This window comes from Musa acuminata, chromosome BXJ3-8, assembly GCF_036884655.1.
Source record: "Musa acuminata AAA Group cultivar baxijiao chromosome BXJ3-8, Cavendish_Baxijiao_AAA, whole genome shotgun sequence".
Taxonomy (NCBI): Eukaryota; Viridiplantae; Streptophyta; class Magnoliopsida; order Zingiberales; family Musaceae; genus Musa; species Musa acuminata.
Window position 1 is genome coordinate 13,733,967 of NC_088356.1, and position 13,409 is coordinate 13,747,375.

Below are 13,409 nucleotides of genomic sequence, written 5' to 3' on the forward strand. Positions count from 1 at the left end.
ACAAAAATATAAAAGAATCATATGTAAGAAATTTTGATGAAGCCAACTTGTGTTTCTAAATCATTGTAATAGAAACACAATAAATTAATGCGGAAACGAAATAGCGTACCTCCAGCCATTGTCGCCAAGAATTTCTGCAGAGGTTTCTTCTTGAACTTTGGTTTTTCTCGGCTCAGAACTCTCACTTTAGATGGTGTAGGAAAGCCTTTCGCTTCAAAGAGATGATCGAGCCAAGGGACCAAAATCCTCATGTATATATAGATGTTCTCCCATCAAGAACATTTATCATCACCAAATCATAACGTTCAAGAATTAATTCAGATTTGTAACGTTTGGACCATAATGAAGAACTTTAATAATATTAAATATTTAATTTAATAATAACGGTTTCATGTTTAAAGAATAAAAAACTGAAATCATTTAAACCATAATTAATGAAGAAATTCATGATAATCAATTATGAATCTTAATGATAACAGTTATATTATTATTAAATTAGATATTTAATAATAACGGTTACATTCTCCCACTTGGTCCATACGTCTATCTTAATAATTTGAATTAATTTTCTTGAACAACTTTCTTAAGAAATAAATACACGAATCATAGCGATAAGTCCTCTAAAAGCGAGTATTATCATCTATGTATCACGATGTATTTAGTTTCTTAATCTTAATATGGTAATATTACTTAATGAATAAACCTTATGTTTATTCTTGGTCCAGCAACAATATATTTTCTCAAAATAATATGCGCATGAATGAGAAAATTTCACAATATATATAAGAGTTTCAATATCATTACAAAGTGGAACCAAGTCCCATTTTCTCTACATGATCCTTGAATTTCAGAGGTGGCATGCCTTTAGTCAAAGGATCAGCAATCATCAATTCAGTGCTAATATGTTCAATGATCACTTTCTTTTCCTTTACACGTTCTCTTATGGCTAGATACTTAATGTCGATGTGTTTACTTCGACTTCCACTTTTATTGTTTTTAGCCATAAAGACAGCAGCTGAATTGTCACAGAAAATTCTTAATGGCCTAGAAATAGAATCCATGATTCTAAGCCCAGAAATGAAACTCTTAAGCCATACACCATGTGAAGTAGCCTCAAAGCAGGAGACAAACTCAGCTTCCATGGTAGAAGTAGCAGTCAAGGTCTGCTTAGCGCTTCTCCAAGAAATAGCTCCACCGGCCATCATAAAAATATATCCTGATGTTGATTTACGAGAATCAACACAACCGGCGAAGTCTGAATCTGAGTAACCAATCACATCCAGATTGTCTGTATGTCTATACATAAGCATGTAATCTTTGGTTCCTTGTAGATACCTCATCACTTTCTTTGCAGCTCTCTAGTGGTCCATACTTGGATTACTCTAATATCGACCTAGCATCCCCACAATAAATGCAATATCAGGTCTAGTACAGACCTGAGCATACATAAGGCTTCCTACGACAGAAGCATATGGGATGTTTTTCATTGATTCCCTTTCAAAATTGTTCTTTGGGCATTGGTTCAAATTGAACCTATCACCTTTCACAATGGGAGCAACACTTGGTGAACAATCCTTCATCCGAAATCTTTCTAAAAGTTTATCAATATAGGTTTCTTGTGATAGACCTAAAATGCCTCGAGGTCTATCTCTATAGATCTTAATGCCAATGACATAAGATGCTTCACCCATATCCTTCATGTCAAAAATTTTAGAAAGAAATTGTTTCACCTCATGCAGTAAATCCTTATCATTGGTTGCAAGCAAAATATCATCTACGTATAAAACAAGGAAACATATTTTACTCCCACTAACCTTCTGGTATATGCATTGATCCATGAGATTTTCAACAAATCCGAATGAAGAAATCACTTTATGAAATTTAAAATACCATTGGCGGGAGGCTTGTTTTAAGCCGTATATAGACTTCCTAAGCTTGCAAACCAAGTGCTCACCAACACTAGAGGAGAAACCTTCAGGTTGTTTCATATAAACCTCTTTCTCTAGATCTCCATTAAGAAATGCTGTTTTCACATCCATTTGTTGCAACTCAAGGTCAAAATGAGCAACTAATGCTAAAATAATACGCAGATAATCTTTCTTAGATACAGGAGAAAATGTCTCCGTATAATCGATTCCCTCTTTTTGAGTAAATCCCTTTGCAACAAGTCTTGCCTTGTATCTCTCAATGTTGCCTAACGAATCTTTCTTAGTTTTAAAGACCCATTTGCAACCAATGGCCTTTGCTTCATTAGGCAACTCTACAAGATCCCAGACTCCATTGCTCATCATGGAATTCATCTCTTCTTTCATAGCATCATGCCACAAATTTGACTTTTTACAACTCATGGCTTGTGAAAATGTTTCAGGATCATTTTTGGCTCCAATATTATAGTCAGATTCTTGTAGATATACAACATAATCATCAGGAATTGCTGATCTTTTATTTCTAGTAGATCTTCTTAATGTTGTACCAATGGTTCCTTGAGGAACTTGTGGTTCAACTAGTTGTTCAGGAGCTTGTTGTAATTCCTGAACTGCTTGATCTATTAGAATACTATCAACAACTTGTGGAATTTCAATGATTGGTTGTTCAGCACTAGTTTGTACTTGAGGAGTGCTATGAACTATAATCAATCTATCATTTGATGTGGAAGGTTGAGATTCTATATGATCATGTGCGGAAACTATGTTCCTGAAATGATCGCTCCCACTAATCACATCATCCTCAAGAAATTTAGCGTTTCTTGATTCCACAATCCTAGTTGTGTGAGATGGATAATAGAACCTGTAACCTTTGGACTTTTCGGCATATCCAATGAAATACCCACTAACAGTCCTCGGGTCCAGTTTCTTCTCTTGTGGATTATATATCCTAACTTCAGACGGACATCCCCAAACGCGCATATGTCGTAAACTCGGTTTCCAACCTTTCCATAATTCAAATGGTGTCTTTTGGACAGCCTTGGTTGGAACTCGGTTTAATATATACACAGCCGTCTTTAGTGCTTCAGTCCACAAATATTTAGGAAGATTGGGGTTGCTAAGCATACTCCGCACCATGTCTAATAATGTTCGGTTTCTTCTTTCTGCAACACCATTCTGGTCTGGAGAACCAGGCATAGTGTATTGGGCAATAATCCCATGTTCTTGAAGAAACTTAGCAAAAGGACCAGGTGCTTGTCCATTTTCAGTATATCTACCATAATATTCTCCACCCTTATCTGATCTCACAATTTTAATTTGCTTACCACATTGGTTCTCAACTTCTGCCTTAAAGACTTTGAAGGCATCTAATGCTTCATTTTTATTATGAAGCAAATATATATACATATATCATGAGTAATCATCTATAAAGGAGATAAGTATTTCTGACCATGTATGTCCATGTCTGGACAACATATATCAGTATGAATTATTTCTAATAAGTCTGAACTCCTATTAGCACCCCTTTTGGACTTATTGGTCTGTTTTCCTTTAATACAGTCCACACAAGTCTTAAAATAAGTAAAATCAAGAGTACTAAGTACCCCATCTTTAACTAATCTTTTAATTCTCTCTATGGAGATATGTCCTAATCTCCGATGCCATAATATAGAGGAGTCCTCATTAATATTACACCTCTTAATGCCAGCGTGAACATGCATTGAACCTTGAGTATTATCATTTTGTAATAAAATACGGTAAAGACCGTCAGACAAAATACCATTCCCAACACAATCAGATTTATATAATAAACGAAATGATGTGTCTTTAAAATTAAAGGAATATCCAAATGGTACGAGTCTGGAAACAGAAATTAAGTTTCGTGAGAAACTTGGTACATAAAAGGTTCTTTCCAATTTTAAAACAAAACCACTACTTAAAGTTAAAATGCATGTTCCAATTGCTTCCACATGTGAGCCCATCTTATTTCCTGATAAGATGCTTTGCTCACTTCCCACTGGCTTCCTTAGGTTTTGCATACCCTGCAAAGAGTTTACAATATGGATTGTTGATCCAGAATCAATCCACTAGGTGTTAATATTAACATTGACCATATTAGATTCATAACATACATATGAGGTTGGTTTACCTTTCTTTTCAAGCCATTGTTGGAATTTCGTACATTCCTTCTTCATGTGTCCCTTTCTTTTACAAAAGAAACACCTTGCTTCTTTCTTGATATCAGCTTGGGGTGGTATTTTACCTTTTCCCTGCTGATAAGCCTTTTGATTGGCTTGATGTTTGTCAGTTTTGTTCTTCCCTCGAGTGGTTACCATCAATGCACTCTCACCCAATTCCATTACTAGCCTCTCTTCTTCTTGAACACACATGGTCATTAATTCATTAATTGACCATTTGTCCTTATGTGTATTGTATGAAATTTTAAAAGGGCTATATTGAGGTGGAAGGGTGTTCAGAATATAGTGCACCAGGAAGGATTCTGACATATTAACCTCAAGTTTCTTAAGTTGAGCCGTAATATCTCGCATTTGCATTATGTGCTCACGAACACCCTTTATGTTGGTGAGTCTAAGGGATGAAAATTTCATTATAAGGGTACTTGCTAGTGCCTTATCCGAAGTGATGAATTGTTCATCGATAGCCTTTAGCAAGTCTCGGACATTTTCATGCTGGTCAATAGAACCACGTATGCCAGCAGTTATCTTAGTTTTGATAAACATCACGCTGAGCCGATTGGATCGCTCCCATCGCTCATATAACGCGATCTCAGTTAGAGTGCTGGTATCAGTGACTATAGGTGGTTCGTCTTTTCTAATAGCATAATCAATATCCATCCACCCTAAATGGAGGAGAACCCTCTCCTTCCATATCTTATAGTTATCACCACTAAGTTCGGGAATATCACATCGAATATCAGAGAAATTAACAGTTTGAGAAACTGCATAAAATCAAACATGCTTATGTCAAAATTTGAAGCTTAATAGACTAAATTACATGTTTTACCAATGTGAAACATGCCAAAAATATGAATCTCATGACATAAAAATTGCCTGTGGGCTAAATTCTTAATTCAAATAGATTCATATGGTCTTCATGATAAAACTATCAAATTATATTCCAATTCATAATCCCTGTGGGTAAATTATAAAAATAATATGATATTTTATACTGATTAATTATATTAAATATAATAAAAGATCCTGTGGGATAACAATTATTATACGAAATATAATCAGTCACAATATGATGTCTAATTACTTATGTGATCCTTATTTTAACTTTATATATAATTTTAATTAATTAAGGATGCTGTGGCTAATTCTTAATTAATTAAGATTATATGGATCACTAGACATTTTAAACATAAAAAATTTGCTCATAAACAAAATTTAATAGAACTAAATACGCATACATAATATGAGCATTTTACCAACTAAAATGTTGAAAATGATATTTCCTCATGATTTTCAACAAAATATATCAACAAGTTTCCAAGAAGAAACCAAAATCAATTCATTTTCATGGCATAAAAATGAAAACTTTTTCATATCAAGGCAGAGGTCATTCGGCTCTGATACCAAATGTAAGAAATTTTGATGAAGCCAACTTGTGTTTCTAAATCATTGTAATAGAAACACAATAAACTAATGCGGAAACGAAATAGCGTACCTCCAGCCATTGTCGCCAAGAATTTCTGCAGAGGTTTCTTCTTGAACTTTGGTTCTTCTCGGCTCAGAACTCTCACTTTAGATGGTGTAGGAAAGCCTTTCGCTTCAAAGAGATGATCGAGCCAAGGGACCAAAATCCTCATGTATATATAGATGTTCTCCCATCAAGAACATTTATCATCACCAAATCATAACGTTCAAGAATTAATTCAGATTTGTAACGTTTGGACCATAATGAAGAACTTTAATAATATTAAATATTTAATTTAATAATAACGGTTTCATGTTTAAAGAATAAAAAACTGAAATCATTTAAACCATAATTAATGAAGAAATTCATGATAATCAATTATGAATCTTAATGATAACAGTTATATTATTATTAAATTAGATATTTAATAATAACGGTTACATCATATTAAATTCATGACATGAAAGATGAAAGATCAATTCATAAATGATTCATCTTGATAAATCTCCTTTTTAGTAAATAACAAAAAGAAATCTTTAGAGATTAAATAGTCAATGATCTTCAAAGGAAATCTTAAGTTATGAATTCCGAGAAATCAAGATCATGATTTAGATTAATAACTCATTCAAATTCAAATCGCCAAATTATCAAAATCACTTTCAAGAGATTTATAAAAATAATATAAATATATTCATTAATCTCTTTTTGAAAAATCAATAAGATAGAGATAGAGAAATTTTCAAAATGCATTCCCTTTTTAGTTGTTTCAATTTATGTGATTTATTTCATATAAGCATGCCTTTGTCTTTTATGTCAAATCAAAACATGCATGATGTTTAAAACCGAAAAACAAGATTTATCACAAAAATCATCAAGATCAAAAGTGTAACATATAATTCCAAAACATAACATTTTAAATCATCATTACTTCAAATTCTCATGCATGGTACCAAAATTTTTAACATTTTCATTACATCATTACATCATTATGCATCGTTAAATCATCAAACATAATTTCATTAAACATAAAACATTTTCAATCAAAATCATTTTATTTGTTGTAGTAATGTATTTTCTTTTTAAGTGAATCTAACTCTTCGTATTTAGTGCTAGGAGTTAACATGCAATTATCATGTTTACATTTTTATTTTTATTTTTCAAAATCACTAGAAAGAGAAGCATGAAATTTTTTACATTTTTTTTATTTTTTTTATTACTAACTAATTTAAAAGCAACTCATGAAAAGCATCAAGTAATTTCATAGTAAAGTAAAAGAGTTTTGGGTGAGTCATTTACCTCATCGTTGAGAGCCACCAAGGCATAGTTCACCACTTTGTCTTTGTTAGTTTGCTCCTCATCTTTGGAGTTACTCAATTTGTCCCAAGTAGTGCCTTCTTCTTCTTTGGCAACATCTTCTCTTCAATTTATTTTTATTTTTTTATTCTTATTTTATAAACTTTTTAAACTTTGTTGTTTGGAGATCAAGTTCATCATCACTTAAGCTTTCGCTCGAATGGTCTTCTTTTGTTCTAAGTGCAAAATCCTTCCTGTTCTTTGGAGGATTGTTCTCAAGTTTGTCAAGTTTATCATGTGCCTTGCATGTCATTTTATAGGTCATTATTGACTCGATAAATTCTTCAAATAAAAATTTGTTTAAGTCCTTTGTCTCTTGTATTACCGTTACTTTCGAATCCTAATTTTTTGGAAGGGATATTAATATTTTGTTAACAAGTTCAAAATTAGAAAAATATTTATCAAGTACTTTCAAACTATTAATGACATTCATAAAATGGGTGTACATGTCAATGATAGTTTCACTTGGCTTCATTCAAAACAATTCAAAATCATGCATCAAAAGATTAATTTTTGAATCTTTAACTCTATTAGTGCCTTCGTATGTTATTTCAAGAGTGTGTCAATATCATAAGTTGTTTCGCAAATAGAAACTCGATAGAATTCATTTTTATCCATAGCACAAAACAAAGCATTCATAGCTTTGGCATTCAAAGAGAAAGTCTTCTTCTCCAAATCATTTCATTCATTCATTTGAAGAGAAGACTTTTGAAAATTATTTTCAATGATATTTCGTAAATTAAAATATAAAGAAAGCAAGAAAATTCTCATTCGAGTTTGGGTGGTACCATCAGATTTTAAGGTACTGGCAATACCACCACCATTATTGGGCAGTACTACAGCTTGCAAACTGACACTGGGTGGTACCACCACTCAATCTAGCGGTACATCGCCTGACAGAGTTCTCGGAGACTGAGCTCTGGTGGTACCATCGCTTGACAGGTAATAACTGTCAGCGGTACCACTGCCTAGTCTACCTGGGAGATTGAGTCTCAGGCAATGCCACCGTCAATTGTGACTTCAAGTGTTGAATGGGCTATTCAACCGGCCTAATTCAGCCCTGTTAAGGATCCAGTTGACCCCTAACTGAGTTAGTGGGATTATCTCCCAATCTTAACTCAACAAGGTCCAACTATAATAATTTAAGACAATAACTAAGCAATCTTGGTCCGGTATGTCAATTATTCTTTTGGCAAACTTCTCGGCGAACTTCCAACGAACTTCCGATAAACTTCTCGGCGAGCTTTCGGCAAACTTCCCGGCGAACTCCCGATGAACTCTCAGCGAACTCTCAATGAACTCTCAGCGAGTTCCTAATGAACTCTCGGTGAGCTTCCGATGAACCACCAGCACATAGTCTGAATCTTCAACGTATCGTTCGTTATTGACTTCGGCCCAACATCTTGCTTTATACCTTACCACTATTGTAGTTAATCATGCACACTCATCTCAACATATAGATTAGATCAAATAATTTATCAATTGATTTTATCATCAAAATTTGAGATTCAACAATCTCCCCCTTTTGATGATGACAATCAATTGATGATGGAGTTGACCTTAACTCCCCTATCTATATGTCATACTTGTGAAAAGACACTTTGAATTCAAAGCTTTTGAATTTGAGCATCAAATTGATAAGATATATGCATTTAAATCTTATTGACATGCTCATCATGATACTAGTCATGATTTATCATCTCAAAATATGATACCATATATTTTATCATAATAAAAATAATGTCAAGGCATGACATCTATTTTTAAGTCCAACATCGAATGATGATAGATAATTATCATTTTCAAGTATGATACAAACTTTAAATATGAATTTTAGCAAGATTCAAATTTCAAGTTTGGTAAAAGATGACAATTTATCAATAAGAGGCATGATACCAATTGTAAGTAAGAAATTAAGCATGATAAGTTTGATACCTCAACATAATGATAGAGATTCATCATTTTTTATACGAATTCAAGCATGATTTTAAGAATGAATATTTTCAAGTATCCAAGCCATATTATGATGGATTTCAAGCATTCATGATACATTCATAATGATTCATGATATATTTCAAACATTCATGTTTCAAGCATTCATGATACATTCATAATGATTCATGATATATTCTAAACATTCATAGTGCCAAGTTGTCATCAATTTGTCATATTTCTCCCCCTTGGTCATCAACAAAAAGGAAATGGGCAATCGTTTTAAGCAAAAAAATTTACTTATTGCGATAGGATTCTTCTTGAAAGGGAAAAGAGAAGGAAAAAGTTCATGAATAGTGCATTTATCAAGAAGAACTGTGATATTGAAAGTTCATGAATAATACAAGGAGAAACAAGGAGTGATTGAAAAAACATTTCATAAGAGAGATTCACAATAAGAGCTAAAGATGTAGAATTCATGAATGTTCTTTTATAAAAGAAAAATTCATGAATAAAATTCGTGAAAGCTGTTTCTATCAAATGAATTCACGATCTTTACAAAAGTTTGTAAGTCAAGAAAATTCATTTCTCATTAAAAAATTTACAAGAGTAAAATTCATGAGAGATGTATTTGTCAATAAAATCCATGAGTAAAGTGATTAAGTGTATCAAAAATCATTAAGTGATGGAGCAAGGGTATGAAGTAAATTTGATACCAAGTTAAGAGAAAACAAAATAAATTCATGAAAGCTCCATTCATGAAATAAATTAAGAGGAAGATAGTCCGGAAAAGAAATACAATAAACTCATGCATTCGAATAGTTTAACATACCTATCTCTCTTCTAATGAAATCAAATTATTCTTCATTTAAAAGTTTTATAGAGATATCGGCTAATTAATATTTTATATCAATGAACTCTAAGATTACATCATGATTATTAACATGATCTCGTATAAAGTGATGCCTAATGTCAATATGTTTAGTTCTAGAGTGTTGAATAGGATTTTTTATTAAACATATTGCACTTGTGTTATCACATTTTATGGAAATATTTTTAAGATAAATTTAATAATCTTCTAATATATTTTTCATCCATATAACTTGTGCACAACATACACTAGCCGTTATATATTCGGCCTCGGTCGTAGATAGTACAATCAAGTTTTATTTCTTGAAAGACTAAGAGAAAAGTGCATGACCTAAGAATTAATATGTTCCGGATGTACTTTTTCTATCTATTCTACATCTAGCAAAATCTGCTTCAGCATAAATAATTAATTCAAAGTTTTTGGATTTTGGATACCATAATTCTAGATTAGTGGTTCCTTTAAGATATCTAAAAATTCTTTTAACTGCTTTAAGATGAGATAGCTTATGATTAGATTGAAACCTAGCACAAAGTCCTACTCTTAACATGATATTCGATCTAGTTGCAGTGAGGTTTAGTAAACTACCTATCATACGCCTATAAGCTTTTTAATCAAAGCTTTCTCCACTTTCGTCAATGTCTAACTTAGTGGAGGTACTCATAGGAGTATTAATTATTTTTGAACTATCCATATTAAACCATTTTAGTAAGTCTAATGCATATTTTATTTGACTAAAAAAAATATGCATATTAAATCATCACTAAGTTGTTTGATTTGTAAGTCTAAAAAGAAAGTTAGTTCACTCATTAAAATCATTTCAAACTCTTGGCTCATACTCTTGGCAAACAATTCACATAAAGATTTATTTGTAGAACCAAAAATAATATCATTAACATAAATTTAAATAATAAGAAAATTATTTTTAAAATTTTTAATAAATAATATAGTATCGACCTTGCCTTTAGAGAAATTATTTTGGATAAGAAAGGAGCTAAGTCTCTTATACCAAGCCCTTGGGGCTTGTTTTAATCCATATAGAGCTTTAGTCAATTTAAATACATGATTTGAAAAATTATCATTATCAAATCCAGGAGGTTGTTCAACATAAACTTCTTCGGAAATAAAGCCATTAAGAAAAGCATTTATAACATCCATTTGAAATAACTTAAAGTTATTACAACTAGCATAGGCAAGGAGCATCCTTATGGCTTCTAATCTTGCCACAAGAGCGAAGGTTTCTTCATAATCGATACCTTCTTCTTTGTTGAAACCCTTGGCCACTAATCTAGCCTTGTTTCTAACCATGATACCAAATTCATCTTGCTTATTTCTAAAGACCCATTTAGTACCAATAACTAAATGGTCATTTGACCTTAAAACAAGCTTCCACACCTTGTTTCTCTCAAATAAGTTCAACTCTTCTTGTATTGTGATAACCCATGAATTATCTTTCAAAGCTTCGCTAATACATTTTGGTTCAATTTGAGAAAGAAAAGAGGCGTCGACACAAAAATTCTTAAGAGAAGAACGAGTTTGAACCCCTTTTGATGTGTCTCCTATGATTAGCTCCTTAGGATGAGCATCTATATACTTCCATTCCTTGGGTAAGGATGTTTCGGAAGAAGATGTATCCAAGTTACTAGTTGGAGGAGAGGGTTCATTTAAATTCAAAGCATCAAAATTAAGATCATTATCAAATTTATTTTTCTTAAATTCGGATACTTAATTAAAGGCAACATGAATAGACTCTTCTATGACCAAGGTTTATTTATTAAAGACATGAAATGCTTTTAAAATAAAAGAATAACTAAGAAAAATACCTTCATCGGATTTTGCATCAAACTTTCCTAAGGTATCTTTTTCATTCAAGATAAAATATTTACAACTGAAAACTTTAAAGTATGAAACATTAGATTTTTTGTCATTCCATAATTCATAAGGAGTTATAAAAAGTAATGGTCTTATTAGAATCCTATTCATAACATAGCATATCATATTAATGACTTCAACTCAAAAATATTTGGGTAGACTATGTTCGTTTAACATAGTTCTTGCCATTTCTTGTAAATTTTTATTTTTTCTTTTTACTACTTCATTTTGTTAAGGATTTCTCGGAGTAGAGAAATTATGGTTGTATCCATTATATTCACAAAAATTTTAGAAATCATGGTTTTGAAATTTACCACTGTGATCACTCCGAATTGATGAAATCATAAAGTCTTTTTCATTTTGAACAAGTTTACAAAACTTAGGAAAATACCTAAAGTAATCTCTTTTGTGTGCCAAGAAGTATGTCCAAGAGTATTTACTATAATCGTCCACAATTATAAAGGCATATTTGCTACCTTTGGTTTCTTTGCTAATGATTTTTCCCTTGTTGTTGTCTTCGAAGGTGACATACCTTCGTCTAGGCTAGTGAGCTTAAAGAATTTAGGTGGATCTTGTTGAATCTCGGATTTTGATGATATAATCAATTGGTGGGTTAATTGATCTAATCCATATTATTGAGTTAAGTGTGCAGGATTAACTACGATAACCAGAAAACATAAAGCAAGGATACCGGAGTCGAGCTCGATGGACGTTTAAGAGACCGAAGAATCATCGGAGATGCTGCCGGAACCATCCGAGAAGAAATCGGGAACGTGTTGGAAGTTCGCCGAAGAAATCGTCGGAGGCTCGCGGAGATCACCGAGAAGGCTCGGCTACTCGTTAAAGTCATCACAAAGATTGGGAGCTTGCAGGGAGTCCGTCGGAAGAAGTTCGTCGGAAAGCTCGCCGGAACAAGACTCGACGTTCGCGGTTGAAAATTTGCTTAGGATGTGTTTTGGTTATGTAGTCCACTTGTAATTAGGATTAGGATTAAGAGATAATCCTATATCCTGGTTAGGGGCCAACTGGGCCCAAAGTCAGAGTTGGTTTAGGCTAAAAATTAAGCTAAACCAGCGAACTAGAGAGCCAAGATTGAAGCCCAACTAGTGGCTGAAAACACTGTAGTTGGGCTGAAAACACTGTAGGCGGTGGCACCGCCCAGCACCCGAGCGCTGGGCGGTGGCACCTCCAGCACCGGAAACCCTAAGAAAATTCAAATTTTGGAGCCCAAAATTTGAATCCTCTTGAGGCCTATAAATACCCCTCTAATCTCAGCTGAGGTTACAACTTTTGAGAAGCATTTTGATTGAGAGAAAAGTCTTAGAAAGTCTTAGCAAGTCTTGTTTTCAATTTGCTAGAGAGTTCTCCTCCTCCTTTCTTATTGAAAATTTGTAAGAGGTTGAGCTGCTTGTAAAAGGTTGTAAGAGGGGTGTTTACCCTTCCATTTCAAGAGACTTGCTAGTGGAAGGTGGGAGCCTCATCGAAGAGGGGCCTCGCAAGTGGAGTAGGTCATTTGACCGAACCACTCTAAAAATCGGCGTAATCCCTGGTTTGCTTTTTATTATTGTCATTTACATTACTGCAAATCTTCTTACTGCTTTAGTTCCTCATTACTCTTACTGCACAATCTTGCAAATACGATTTCTTAAGCATTTCCTTCTTACTGTCAAGCATTTCCCCATTACGATTTCGTATTGTACGAAAGATTTGATTAAAATCGAAGTTTTAATCCGCTGCACTAATTCACCCCCCCCCTCTTAGTGCCGCTCCGATCCTAACAAGTGGTATCAGAGCGAGGG